Source organism: Pyrus communis, chromosome 10 (assembly GCF_041283825.1).
Source record: "Pyrus communis isolate YQ-2024b chromosome 10, ASM4128382v1, whole genome shotgun sequence".
NCBI lineage: Eukaryota > Viridiplantae > Streptophyta > Magnoliopsida > Rosales > Rosaceae > Pyrus > Pyrus communis.
In genome coordinates, this window is record NC_142574.1 from 31,264,717 (window position 1) to 31,277,796 (window position 13,080).

Consider the following 13,080-nt stretch of genomic DNA (forward strand, 5'->3'; position numbering starts at 1 on the left):
GTTATAAAAAAAGGTACATCAACCCCACACTAGTCCTGAATCTCTCAGAGTTCGTGTAGAATTTTCTTTCATTGTACAAAACACAGTTGCAAGTAATATCATTTACCGAATGAGAGTACAGATTTTTATAATCTCAGCTGCCGAAATAAAACGTGAAACTGCTGAAAGATTGAGCAAAGTCAATAAACCTCAGCTGCTGAAATAAAACGTGAAACTGCTGAAAGATGAAGTCAAGTCAGTAAATCTCAGCTGTTGGAATAAAACGTGAAAGATGAAGCAATGTCAATAAATCTCAGCTGTTGGAATAAAACGTGACACTGCTGAAAAATGAAGCAAAGTCAGTAAATCTCAGCTGTTGGAATAAAACTTGAAACTGCTGAAAGATGAAGCAAATACATTGACTTAAGAATGGAAGTCATTTCACTGACAGTGAAGTTCAAGAATAGTCTAGTACGCTTCAAATGCGAATTCACCTGCTATTCGTAAAATTCTTTCATCTCAATTTTAGCCCAAAACAGTATTTCAATGTTCCATCGTATTGTATTCCCAGCAATTTTTAACCATTCAGATGCAAATTGGAACCAAAAATAGTGTTAATCCTTTGAATTCCTCCATGTTCTTCCCGTTCTTCTTTAGCTTGCTTCTTCTGTCACGGCACCATTGTGCCGAAGTTTACGAGATAAGTCCTGCACAACCATTATCAGAGGGACAAACTCTTGTCTCCCCCAGCCAGGTTTTCGAATTGGGATTCTTCAGTCCTAATAATAATTCCGGTAAGAGCATCCCCAGCGTGGGGTTTTGCTCGGGGGTCGGGCTCCAAAACAATGGCCCGAGGGCCAGGCCCGTGAGGGATTGCCAGGCCTTGAGCCCGAGGTGGGGCTGACGCAAGGCTGACGCCAGGGTGGCGTCAGCGCATTATTTTATTTTTTTTGTGTCAGGCGCGTGCACCCCACCCGCGCGTGGGGGTGCGTCGCCGACACAAAAAAAATTTAAAAAAGCAATTGTCAGTTACCGTTGGGAAGCCACGTGGCTTCCCACGGTGCGTTAGATCCTAATGGTCACTTAATGTGGACCGTTAGATCTCAACGGTAAAAAAAAAAAAAAAGATCAGATTTAATATCCACCGTTCGATCTGAGATCAACGGTGGATATTAAAATGCTTTATAAATTAAAAAATAAATGAAAAAATAGTTTTAAAAATTTGAAAAGTTACCGTTGTGACACATGGCACAATCTGGAGCGTTGGAATTCAAATTTTTTTTATATCTAACGGCAGAGATTAATTAATTGAATAAAAATTTAAAAAAAATTGTAAAAAATTCAAAAAAATTCAAAAAAATATCTGAAAAATCTGAAAAAAATTGTAAAAAAAATTGTTTTTACTTTTCTATAAATACCTTCTCATTATCATCTACCTTACACAACAATTTCATATTTTCTCAACTACTTTCAATCACATTCCTTTCTTTGTCTCAAAGTTTGAATCCATTTTTTTTCAACAAAATGACCACTGGTGCAGGTACGAATTGGTCGCTTATTGAAGATGTTGCGTTGTGTACTAGCTGGGTTGAAGTTACTCATAGTTCGCTTCCGGGTAATGAGATGCAGTTGCGAGAAATGTGGAGTCTTATTCATACCAATTTTCTTGAGAAAATTGGTGGGAAAAGAACCAAAGAATCGATGTCCAGTCGTTGGAAATTACTTAGCCAATCGTTTAGTACGTGGAGAGACGCTTTGGCACAAGCTAGTAGTAATATTCGAAGTGGGGAAAATTACTCGGATCAGGTAACAATATATTATTTATTTGATACCCAAATTTACATTATAATTATTTGTTTGAATTATTTATTTGTTACATACTTACATTATAATTATTTGTTTGTATTATTTATTTGTTACGTACAAAATTTATTATTTATTGTTACTTATTTGTTACATTATAATTATGTTGTTTGTATTATTTATTTACTAAACTTGGAACTCTAGCCCCATGTTATGATTAACATGACATATATATATATATTTGCTAGTTACTTATTTTCATTATTTACTAAACTTGAAGCCTTCTTACTTATTTTCATTATATTTGTTACTTATATATATATGTATATATTTGCTAGTTACTTATTTTCATTATAATTATTTATTTGTTACTTATTTTCATTATTTACTAAACTTGAAGCCTTCTTACTTATTTTCATTATATTTGTTACTTATATATATATGTATATATTTGCTAGTTACTTATTTTCATTATAATTATTTATTTGTTACTTATTTTCAATATTTACTAAACTTGAAGCCTTCTTACTTATTTTCATTATATTTGTTACTTATATATATATATGTATATATTTGCTAGTTACTTATTTTCATTATAATTATTTATTTGTTACTTATTTTCATTATTTACTAAACTTGAAGCCTTCTTACTTATTTTCATTATATTTGTTACTTATATATATATGTATATATTTGCTAGTTACTTATTTTTCATTATAATTATTTATTTGTTACTTATTTTTATTGTGTAGGAACTTCAAGCACAAGCTTGGTACGCTGCCAAAACCAAAAGCAAAAATAAATCATTCAACCGGTGGGAATGTTGGAATATTATCAAAGATTGTCCTAAATTTAGAGTTGTGCCAGTCGGTCCAGAAGTGCACATGAACAGCACCCCTCTACACTCTACACCCGATCATGTTCATGAAGATGATGCAGAAGAAGTGCCCGAAACGCCCCTCCCTGAACGCGCGTCGGGTTCGACCCGTTTTCCAATTAGGCCTCAAGGTAAGAAGGCTTCAAAGAGAAAAGGGAGTGCTTCGAAGAACGATTATGCAAAGTTCATGGAAGAACTTACTCGCCAAGGTGAATTGACTTTGGCGAGGGACCTGGCGAAAGATGAGGCTGATAAGGCTAGAGAGGCATCAAAACAAGCAGCTGTTGAGAGAGAATTTTATGCTAATGAGAGAGAAAGAGAGCTAATTAGGCAAGAAAGGGAACATGTTAGAGAAGAAAAACGGGCTCAACAAGATCGTGAGATTATGAACATGTCTTTAGAAGGGAAGTCTCCAAATTCTAAATTTTTTTGGAAGTCAGAGAAAGCAGACGTTGTGCGAAGGAGGTGTGCAAGAGAAGCAATAGCAAGCCAAGGTGGTTCTAGCACCGCAAGAGAAGATCATCCTAGCACCACAAATTGGTTAAGTGATGATGAATAGAGTACTTTTTGTAATCGGAGCCCATAATTTTCCAATCACTTTGGGTTGTAATTTATTATTTATTGTTTGTATTATTTATATTGTTTCCAATTTCTTGAATATTTATTCAAATTAATTTGGTAAGTTATTTATTAAAAGTCCATTGTTCAAATTAAAAGTTCTTGTATAAAATAATTAAAAGTCCATCGTTCTAATTAAAAGTCCTTTACATAAACATAAACATAAAATAATTACATATACTAAGAATTACATAATATAAACATAAAAAAACATAAACATACCAAATAATAAAACACACCAAATAAAATAACATAAACATACCAAATTCAAAAAAACACACTAAATGAACTTAATTATCTTCAGCTTGTTTCAATGCCCACTGGTGCTCTATCAAGTCAATTTGTCGGGCATTGTGCATGTCTGGCATTTGAAATGCAGTATATCGTTGAATGAGCCTTTCATTGTAACGTCCATCCCTTTGTAATGGCTCATGTTGCACGGGCTCATCGGTGGCGTCATGAGCACAATATATACGTGTTCTTGAATTGTTCATCGGGTCTGGCTCATATTCATCAACAACTTCGTAATCGTACTCATCTTCCACAATCATGTTGTGAAGAATAATGCACGTCATCATGATGGATCGAAGCGACTCTACATCAAACAATCTGGCAGCACCCGTGACGATGGCCCAGCGAGCTTGGAGGATACCGAAACAACGCTCCACATCCTTCCTGCACCCCTCTTGACAGCTTGCAAAGTGTTTTTCCTTTGCACTCCGCGGACGTGGCACTGTTTTGACAAAGGTTAACCAGCGCGGGTAGATGCCGTCGGCTAGGTAGTATGGCCCGTCGTACATACGTCCGTTGACCTCATACGTAACTTTTGGTGCCTTTCCTTGCAGGACATCGTTGAACACTGAGGATTGGGCAAGGACGTTGATGTCATTTTGAGCTCCCGGGACCCCGAAAAAGGCGTGCCAAATCCATGTATCAAAAGATACCACCGCCTCCAGAATGATACTTTTTGCTCCTTTTCTGTCCCCGTAAGCGCCTTGCCATGCACTTGGACAATTTTTCCACGTCCAGTGCATACAATCAATGCTTCCAATCATCCCAGGAAAGCCACGCATCTCCGCCTTCTTCAACAGCCGCTCCAAGTCCATGTGTGTAGGTTTGTGGAGGTACTCAGCAGTGTAGATAGATTCGATTGCTCCGCAAAACCTCATCAGGGACTCAAGAATGGTTGATTGCCCCATCCTCGTTATCTCATCCACTTGGTCTGCAGATACTCCATATGCAAGCATCCGCAAGGCAACAGTAATTTTTTGCTCAGGTAGTAGACCCATAGCACCAAAAGCATCTTTTTTTTGCACAAAATAAGAATCATGGTTGCAAACAGCAATCATGATTTTGTTGAACAAATGTTGTTCCATTCTAAAACGACGTCTAAAGTACGTATCAGGGAATGCACTATTAGGAACAAAATAATCATCCAAGAGTTCCATACCTCGTCGTTGCCTGCTTCTATCAAGGTTTCCGGAACGGCTGGGCCTGCAGATCTGAGCTGCAGCTTGGATGACTCGACGGAAATGTGAGGCTCTGCCCCTTCTTACTTCGTCATTTCTCATTTGACGCTCCTCATCGTCTTCCCTCTCATTTCTTACCCTCTGGTGATTGAAGATTGCTTCAGATTCGTTAAACAATTCTTCCTCTTCCTGATTGTATTCCCACATCATCCTTGAGGAAGAAGAAGACGACATTGAAAGAAATAAACAGAAATTATGAATAATGATACAAATTTTTGTGAATAAGGAAGCAGAAACTATGAATAATGATAGAGATCTTGAGAATTTTGGTGTGAGATTTGTGAGGATGGATGGTGGATTATATAGAGGATTCAGAAAAGATTAGGTTCTGCATAATGCCACGTGGCATGCCGTCATTCGTTACAAATCTGATGGAAATCTATCCTCAAAGATTGTGAACAGATTATGACACGTGGCATGCCGTCATTCGTTAAAAATCTGATGGAAATCTATCCTCAAAGATTGTGAACCGATTATGACACGTGGCGCGACGTGATTGGTTAATAATCTTATCAGAAATCCATCACCAATAATTGTATTATTTTGTATTATTTAATAATACTTCGGATAATGACACGTGGCGCAACGAGAACGATTAAAAATCTTATCCGATATTACAATTAAAATTATTTTGTATTATTTTATAAAAAAAAAAATACTAATATTTTATTGCCTATTGCCAGGGCTATTGAAGTGTAACGGTGGAGATGCAAATTCTATTGCCAGGGCTACTTACTGTTCATTAAGGGCAGTTACTGTTCATTAGGTGGATTGAATAGTGTATTGCCAGGGGGAGGGCTCCAACGCTGGAGTTGCTCTAAGAATAAGTACGTGGGGATATGGCACAAGAGTATTTTTCGTTGAAAAGTTGTATGGGCGGCCAACAGAGAAACCGATTGCAGCTTCAGACACCTTGGCAAGTTTGAGAATAAGCAGCAAGGGGAATCTGGAGCATGTAGATGGAAAAAAGAATTCTCTTTGGTCAATGAATATTTCAGTGCCATCTAATGGCTCAGCAGCAGCTCTTTTAGACAGCGGAAACTTTGTCGTAAAAGATGATGATGTAGGAGCTGTTCCATTGTGGCAGAGTTTTGATTATCCTAGTGACACACATCTGCCAGGTATGCTGCTGGGGTTCCGTAGCAAATCTGGAGATACGAATTTCCTGACTTCCTGGAAAAGTGAGAGTGATCCATCGACGGGGATGTTCTTGGTTGGACTGACACCACACGTGCCATCACAGCTTGTAGTCTGGATTAATGGATCAACTCCCTACTGGAGAAGTGGGCCGTGGGATAAATCAAGTTACATCGGGATACCAGGTACGAATAATGGGCATCTAGATGGACTCAAATTAGATGATAATGTGAGGCAAGAAACAAAGTATAGTTCTTTTAATTTTGGGGACACTTTGGTATACTCAGACATCTCTTCAGATGGTATACTTAAGCTTATGTATTCGGAACATGGAGAGAACATGATTCTTGACTTTGTAGCACAGAACAATTCATGTGATAAATATGCAGCATGTGGACCTTTCGGGATTTGCAAACGTTCTGAATCTCCAACAACTCCAATATGCAAGTGTTTGAAAGGCTTTGTACCGAAGTCACACAAGGAATGGAGCAAAGGAAACAGGACAGGAGGGTGTGTGAGGCAAACCAAACTGGTTTATGAGACTAATACAAACCAGTCAGTTGCTTTGAGAAAAACTGAAGACGGGTTTCTGAAGATGGTGTGGTTAAAAGTACCAGATTTTCATGAATATATCATGTCTTTGGATGCAGAAGAGTGCAGGACACAGTACCTGAAAAATTGTTCTTGCCTGGCTTATGCACATGTTAATAACATAGGATGTTTGGTCTGGTCCAAAGACCTTATTGACATACAGGAATTTGCCTATGGCGCGGAGAAGATCTTTTTGTTCTCCTGGACCGTTCAGAACTAGGTAAATGATAATATTGCTTGTACAGCTCCAATTAGCTAGCTATATGTTTTACACAACTTTTGTATTACTAATTCAAATTTTTTCAGGTGAAGGAAAGCCAATAAAGTTAATTTCCAGCCTCACAGCAATTTGTTTGATTAGTATCTTGGGTGCCACAGCGTACAGTTTCCAGAGGTTGCGAGCTAACAAAAAGGGTAAGAGAATGAGATGGATGTGATTGACATGAGAAAACTAACCAAAAATGCTTGGACGCTGATCTGACTCGGTTTTCTATTCTTACATTATCCATATCAGGAAATGCCAGATCAACTGATACATTCGAGAACACAAGAGACAATCTCCAAGAATATATTAGAAAACATGATCCATCAGAGCTATTCATCTATAATTTTGATAGCATATTAATCGCAACGAACACTTTCAGTATCACAAACAAGCTCGGGGAAGGAGGATTTGGCCCTATTTACAAGGTGATTATGCATTTTTTTTCTCTCTATCTATAGGAAAATTTAGTATCACACAGCTACAAGCCTACAAGTCTACAACTGCAAGATACAGATATCGGTGTAATGATTAATTTGTCGCTGGCCTCGTGTAGGGTAAGCTGGAAGAAGGAAGGAAATAGCAGTAAAAAGACTATCTAGTAGCTCAGGGCAGGGCATGGAAGAGTTCAAGAATGAAATGCTGTTGATCTCCAAACTCCAATGTAAAAATCTTGTTTTTTTTTTTTTTTTTTTTTTTTGAAACCAAGAACCATAGCATAGAAGGCCTACAGAGAGGCAAACATAAAACAATACTAAGCAGTGTCAAGGGAATTCACAACGACCCCTCCACCAAGTAGAGGCGTCATCCCCATCACCACCATAACCCATTAATGAGGGCACGGTAATCCGTCATTGTTCAATACATAGACCAACGAAGATGGGGGCCTAACGACCCAAACGACATCACTCATCTCCGAAAAACCAATCGATGCAATCTTGTGAGCCACGCCATTAGCAGACCGTGGCACCCAAGACCATCGGCAATCAATGAAATCCCCCCCCAGCTGTTTAACCCGAGCCAGTATCGGGTAAGCCTCCCAACTACCCAAAGACAGCGAGTTAGAGAGACATTTAATCGCATCCAAGGAGTCCGATTCCAGAATTACATACCTTACACCCAGCTCTGCACCTAGCCTGCACCCGTGCAACAACGCATAGGCCTCCGCTGCTGCAGCAGAAGGAGCAGTAATAGAATGCCTCGCAGCAGCCACGAACTTACTCTCCAAGTCCCTCACAATCAATCCAACAAAACCCGTCTTTGAAGCCTTGGACCAGCTAGCATCCACATTAATCTTCACAAAAGGATAGGCCGGAGCACACCATCTCGTAACCAGCAAGTTTCTCCTGCCATCGCCCCCTCCTCTATCCCCAGCCTTTGCCTTTGCACCAAAAAACGAGCTCACCGCCTCAGAGACAGCAGCCAGGACCATTAACGGGTTAATGGGCACCCCTTTGAAAACAAAAGCGCAGCGAGCCTTCCATATACACCAACAGGTAAAAACAATATAAGATTGTCTCCACCTTATATCTTCAGAGTTGCATAGATTCGGAGAGAAAACCCCCTGAATCCAGTCCGACCAAGAAGGGAGAGAAAGATGATCCATTTTATAACCCAATGCCCCTCCAAACCAAATTGGCGCAACCCAAGAGCAGGAAAGGAAAATGTGCTCAATGGTTTCATCATGGCAGCAGCAAATAGGACAAGTAGAGGTTTGAGAGGACCTTCGTCGGAACAGTGCATCCCGAGTAGGAAGACAATTGTGAACAGTAAGCCACAAGAAATGCCGCAACTTGGGGGGCACCTCCAGCTTCCAAATCCCTTTCCAAAACGCTTTGGGAACCCCACGAACAGAAGGCCAACGCAAATCCCTTCTCGCCATCAATCTTTCTTGCAGCCATCTGTATCCCGACTTGACCGAATAAGACCCGTTCTTACTCATATCCCAGATAAGCCTATCTTTACAACTTAACTCTCCAAGAGGCGTCTCCTCAATAGCCTGCATAGCCTCCCCCGATATGAAAGGCTGTAAAAAGCTGATGTTCCACCGCCCCGACTCCGGACAGATAAGTGCACTTACCCTTAAACTGGGAGTAACCGCAACCTGGCCAACCGGCACCGGATGTCCAAGGGGCAAGGATGGAAGCCACCTATCATGCCACACCCGAACCTCCTGACCACCCAAAATCTGCCAATGGATCATGGGTTGATGCGTTAAAGACCACGAGAAGTTACTGATTTATGAGTTCATGCCAAACTGAAGCTTGGATACTCTTCTATTCAGTTAGTTTTTTTCACCGGCACTTTTTATGTGTTGCTACAATTTCTTTTCGTTAGCTATCGCGTTCCTTAATTAATATATTGGTAATCTCAGTTCTATTGTTTTAAATTGTACATTTTTAATGGGTATTATTGTGATTAGATCCAACGCTGAGAGCAGTGCTTGATTGGAGTAGACGCTTCAATATTATTCAGGGTGTCGCTAGAGGGTTTCTTTATCTTCATCGTGATTCTTGTTTGAAAGTAATACATAGAGATTTGAAAGTCAGTAACATTCTCTTGGATGAGAAAATGAACCCAAAAATTTCAGATTTTGGATTGTCACGAATCGTTGAAGCAACATAGAGTCTATCAAATACTCACAAGGTTGTGGGAACACTGTAAGCTTAATTTCTTTTCCTCTTATTGTAAGAACTTTTTTCTTAAGACCGTTATGCAAAGAAGCAATATTTAGCTAAATACTAATTAACGAATTGCTTGTCCAGTGGTTATATGTCTCCAGAGTATGCCATGGGCGGAATATTTTCTGAAAAATCTGATGTCTATAGCTTCCGCGTCTTGCTATTGGAGATCATTAGTGGCCGGAAAAATACCACCTTCTATTACAGCGAAGAACAACTAGGCTTCCTAGCTTATGTAAGTTCACATTCGAATCTAATGAATTATGAAATTATGAGCAGATCAGTTTAACAATTGTAGCCAACATAAATGAACTTTGTCAGGCATGGCAGTTATGGAATGGAGGGGATTGAAATTTGTAGATGAAGTGTTGGCAGATTCTTATTCCTCATCAGAAGTAACGAGATGCATGCATATCGGGCTTCTTTGCGTGCAGGACGAGGCCGCGGACAGGCCTACCATGCCGGATGTAGTTTTCATACTAAGTAGTGAAAAGGATCCTCCACCACCTAAGCAGCCTATTGTTGGAGCAATATTAGAAAATATAAAAAATAACAATATAATTCCAATGATAATAATCATAAAGAAATTTACGACATCAATTATATATGAGATTAATATAAACAACTAGAGAAAAAGTTAGAATAACTGACAAACTTGGAGATTGAGGCTTGCATAAATGCAATGTCCTAAAGATAGAATTTTGCCCCTACTCTTGTGCTTGTAGTTCGTTAGGCGTCCATGTTCCAGGATTCAACAATCTATAATCCGAAGTCAAAGCACTTCAATCTTCGAACTCTGACGAACTTTATATATTCCGTACTCTCAAGACACAACTCGGAATTTGACTCACAAAACATGAGAGAAACAAAGTGGGGAAACCCTATTTCTCAAGAGTAAAAATTAACTCTAATTTTCTATATTTAATACTAATGGTTTCATGGGTTTATATATAATTCAATTTCTACTTATCAAATAGATGTAATTTTTCATCTATAAGTATACATCACTTATAAAGGGAACACAACTAAACAACATAACCTTTCTAAGAAATTGGTTAACAATATTTTTCATTCAATTATTAAAATTATATACTATAATATATAATATATAATTTCCAACAATCCCCCACATGAATGAAAAATTAGGAAGAATTTGAGAGTACAGGCGGACAAGAGATGCATCGGGAGAGGTGTCTTTTGGACTTGAACCTACCATAGTGAATACTTATCTGATTTACTTGGTGACGCAGTGAATATAGAATCTTGAACTGTTCACCGCAGTAGTAAACCGAGACAATAAGCAACACACATCACTAATCCTAATATATTCTGGTTCATACGGTTGTGTTCATTTTGGTCCTGAACAAATCCCGAATTCATGAGAGCTTTAGAGAATTTAGTCATCTCATACTCATAGAAGCGACCCACTTCTACTTTCACATAGGTGACCACTGATTAAGAATACTCTGCAATATTCCTCCTATTTATAAGATATCATTGTCATTAAGTATAAATATACATCCTAAACTTCTACAGACAACACACTTCTTCCATCATAGGAATGAGGTATATAGTGTTTTAACTTCTTTGAATCATGCCCAACCAGTTTGCCTATTGAACTTAGACAAAAAAAAAAAAAAAAACTTTAATTTTCTGAACTTGCCACCACAAGCACAATACTGCTTGGCTACATATACGTCCATTCAAATGGAAAGCCACGTTTGTTTTCAGTTCACCACCAAATGCCTTTTCATGTTTTTTCTGTAAAAAACATCAGCCGGCATATCAAGCCCATATATGGCTTCGTCAAAGCATATGCAATGGTTTGCATCTTTCTTATCAAGACATGATTTGTCTGGATCATGAAGCCACTCCATCTTCCATTTTAAATAATGGGATTCTCTAAACTAATGTACTACTGCATATCAATTTGATTATCTTGTAGGACACTTCATAACAACATGGTTAAAAAACCATTTTAATAGGCGCAAGCGAGACTGAACCCCCAAGTCCTCATCATCGAAATCAAATAATCATACCAATTATAAACAACCATACCTGTTCACCTTGGCTTTGTCATCACGGACCCAAACTGAAGAGATTGTATATTTTAATTTATACATACTGGTATGTTTCCACCAACGGACACGAGTATCTGCATGAGTCAAATTCCATGGCTAGCCAAACCGTTTGGCCGTTCTAAATCCATTGAATATAAAAACTGATTCGCCATTTCTCATCTTTCTGCCACAAGTTCTTGGCCGCACGTATATCAATTAAATGCATCAAATTTAGATGAAGTCCCTTCCTTGAAGAGGACCTTATCCCACGGATTGATACTAATCTGCACTATTAACTATCATATATTTATGTTCAGTTTTATTCAAAGATTTATCAATCAAGTCAAAACATATAATCGCAAAACCTCAAATCAGAGTTACAAACATGATTGTGTATATGAAACACAAGTATTAAACAGACACGCCATTCATTTGTGTCTCTCAGTCTTTCTTTACCAAAAGGTACTGACTTATTGCCTTAATAGCTGCCAGATTTTAAAATCACACCATGCAAAAGGCACGAATCAAGTAAAGACTAATGCTTACATTCCCTTTTGCTTTTCTCGTAAACTGCATATACATCTTACAATCGCATTTTTTCTAATTACTCCAAATAAAATTCTATCTTTAGATTGTTGGAGCAATATTAGAAAATATGAAAAATAACAATATAATTCCAATGATAATAATCATAAAGAAATTCACGACATCAATTATATATGAGATTAATATAAACAACTAGAGAAAAAGTTAGAATAATTGACAAACTTAGAGATTGAGGCTTGCATAAATGCAATGTCCTAAAGATAGAATTTCACCCATACTCTTGTGCTTGTAGTTTGGTAGGCGTCCATCTCCCAGGATTCAACAATCTATAATCCGAAGTCAAAGCACTTCAATCTTCGAACTCTGACGAACTTTATATATTCTGTACTCTCAAGACACGACTCGGAATTTGACTCACAAAACATGAGAGAAACAAAGTGGGGAAACCCTATTTCTCAAGAGTAAAAATTAACTCTAATTTTCTATATTTAATACCAATGGTTTCATGGGTTTATATATAATCCAATTTCTACTTATCAAAGAGATGTAACTTTTCATCTATAAGTATACATCACTTATAAAGGGAATACAACTAAACAACATAACCTTTCTAAGAAATTGGTTAGCAATATTTTTCATTCAATTATTAAAATTATATACTATAATATATAATATATAATTTCCAACACCTATATCTACTAATTTCGAAAACTCATCAGTCTTCGATCCTCACCCACATTACGACAACATTTTCTCTGTGGATGAAGCTACCATAACAATGATTGAAGGACGATAAGCAATCCCATACCGTTGCATCCAATGCAATGAAATTTCGATCATTATTCTGAAATGTTCTTAGACCTACAACTCAATTTAATCTCAGTCACATAAGTTGTTACGTTTGTTTAATAGACTAGTCAGTCTTAGTCTATCAGTATTATATGTTAAATAGTCAGACTGCTTGTTGAAATTGGTTGTAGTTGGTCAAAGTTCGTGT

The 13,080-nt window shown here is 37.8% G+C and overlaps 1 pseudogene across 1 annotated transcript; it reads left to right on the forward strand.

Moving 5' to 3' along the window:
- The first annotated feature begins 367 nt into the window (after positions 1 to 367).
- Positions 368 to 9,645, forward strand: LOC148693889 (G-type lectin S-receptor-like serine/threonine-protein kinase At1g61480; annotated as a pseudogene). Its single transcript, XR_015951962.1, has 5 exons — positions 368 to 790; positions 5,629 to 6,754; positions 6,841 to 6,877; positions 9,040 to 9,079; positions 9,562 to 9,645. The product of XR_015951962.1 is annotated as a G-type lectin S-receptor-like serine/threonine-protein kinase At1g61480 (transcript).
- Positions 9,646 to 13,080: the final 3,435 nt, after the last annotated feature.